This window comes from Schistocerca gregaria, unplaced genomic scaffold (assembly GCF_023897955.1).
Source record: "Schistocerca gregaria isolate iqSchGreg1 unplaced genomic scaffold, iqSchGreg1.2 ptg000409l, whole genome shotgun sequence".
Taxonomy (NCBI): Eukaryota; Metazoa; Arthropoda; class Insecta; order Orthoptera; family Acrididae; genus Schistocerca; species Schistocerca gregaria.
This window is the reverse complement of record NW_026061845.1, coordinates 247,501-250,000: the sequence shown is the minus strand read 5'-3', so window position 1 is coordinate 250,000 and position 2,500 is coordinate 247,501.

The window sequence follows — 2,500 nt, the reverse complement described above, 5'->3', positions numbered from 1 at the left end:
GTGACCGGCAGCTCCAACGCCAGCGCCACAGAAGGGCAAAGCCCCACTTGGGTGCAGAAGCGAACTCTCCCAGCACAGCGCACGCGCCAACACGTCCGCAGAGCTGCGATACAAACCACCTGCGAGAACCGCTGGGGGCGACCGAGCAGCAGACGGCGTCGCGACGCCGAGTGCCGGGCGGCGGCGCATCCTCAACGCACACAGTCCGCAATCGGACCAGCACACTGCAGATGTCCACCGCGCTTCGCACCGGGCTCGGCAGAACCCACTTTGGCCGCCTGGCGCCGCGCGCAGGGTGCGCCGGCGCATAGCTGGGACGCCAGCCGGGCCCGTCGGCCGGCGCTCCTGCCACTGGGCGCCCCCCACCAGCCGGCTGTAGTGCGTGCGCTCACGCAGCGCGCGGCCAGCACGCCGGGCGGCCCCCCCTCACCGGCCGGGGACTGTCCCGCCAAGCCACAGCCTCGTATCGCTTCATACCCACATGGCCAACTCAGGTTCGGGGGCATGGCGGGTACCGCCGAAACAACCGGTTCACAGATGTACCGATCGTCGCTATCACCGATGCACCTGCAGCGCGAACAACCGCTCAACAACTGATTTCCAGTTCATTTGCGGATCTTTGGCAGCAAACGTATACGTCAATCTACATTTGCGAAATCTACGATTCTGGCATGCCTGCATGTTATGTGTCACGACACGCTACATCAGCCCACATACACACTGCGGCATGTACACGAGAGAACACGTGGAAGATGGTCCGCGCACGTGTGCAATGTCCCTTGCGCGGTCGACTGTCAACCGGCCTCTGTAGCATGTCGCAGATGTGGAACGCGGTCCACCGTGCTATCATGTTGTGTGGGGCAATACGATTAAATAGGAAAACCCTCGTCGCTACATCAACAGACGGCTCACGCTGATTCCCGCAGAGGGAGAGGGAGGAGGGGGGGGGGGCCAACATGCAATACTTTCGTCCGTACCTACTTACCACATGTCTGTACGGCGTACAACAGTGCAATCTCGCTGTAATGGGGAGACGAGACAAGTAGCATCGTGCACAACATATGGCCCTTATGATTCGCCATTGTAGGGCGCAGCCGGTGTACGGTCAAGCATGTGCCACATTATGTCACTCAGTACGTAACGACGGATGATCAGTGTGGGTTACGCGTACATCAGCGGACAGTCCACACAGGCCGTACCACAACGTACACTGACTGCATCGACAACCGAATGCAACTGAACAGCTGCAAGGCTCATTTCACAAACAAACGCCTGACCGACCAGCTTGGAAGGGCAGGAGGGGAGGGCGATATTCGTTCTGTAGCGGTACACCCTTCCAGTGGTTAGCGGGACTGTGTAGAAAGTACGCAACACTCGAAAGACCTTTATGTGAGGGTACGCACCATGGCATCAAGAAATACACATGACACCAGAGGATCCAAGCAGTGAACTATGTTCAGAGGGTTGCTGTTAGGCAAAGCTACATTCCTGTGACGTTACATGTGACAGTTAAGGTGCAGTGTAAGGTGCAGTGTAAGTTAGGTTAAGGTGCAGTAAGTTAGGTTAAGGTGCAGTGTAAGTTAGGTTAAGGTGCAGTGTAAGTTAGGTTAAGGTGCAGTGTAAGTTAGGTTAAGGTGCAGTGTAAGTTAGGTTAAGGTGCAGTGTAAGTTAGGTTAAGGTGCAGTGTAAGTTAGGTTAAGGTGCAGTGTAAGTTAGGTTAAGGTGCAGTGTAAGTTAGGTTAAGGTGCAGTGTAACTTAGGTTAAGGTGCAGTGTAACTTAGGTTAAGGTGCAGTGTAACTTAGGTTAAGGTGCAGTGTAACTTAGGTTAAGGTGCAGTGTAACTTAGGTTAAGGTGCAGTGTAACTTAGGTTAAGGTGCAGTGTAACTTAGGTTAAGGTGCAGTGTAACTTAGGTTAAGGTGCAGTGTAACTTAGGTTAAGGTGCAGTGTAACGTTAGGTTAAGGTGCAGTGTAAGCTTAGGTTAAGGTGCAGTGTAACTTAGGTTAAGGTGCAGTGTAAGTTAGGTTAAGGTGCAGTGTAAGTTAGGTTAAGGTGCAGCGTAACTTAGGTTAAGGTGCAGCGTAACTTAGGTTAAGGTGCAGCGTAACTTAGGTTAAGGTGCAGCGTAACTTAGGTTAAGGTGCAGCGTAACTTAGGTTAAGGTGCAGCGTAACTTAGGTTAAGGTGCAGCGTAACTTAGGTTAAGGTGCAGCGTAACTTAGGTTAAGGTGCAGCGTAACTTAGGTTAAGGTGCAGCGTAACTTAGGTTAAGGTGCAGCGTGGGTTAGGTTAGGGGCCAACGTGGGTTAGGTTAGGGGCCAACGTGGGTTAGGTTAGGGGCCAACGTGGGTTAGGTTAGGGGCCAACGTGGGTTAGGTTAGGGGCCAACGTGGGTTAGGTTAGGGGCCAACGTGGGTTAGGTTAGGGGCCAACGTGGGTTAGGTTAGGGGCCAACGTGGGTTAGGTTAGGGGCCAACGTGGGTTAGGTTAGGGGCCAA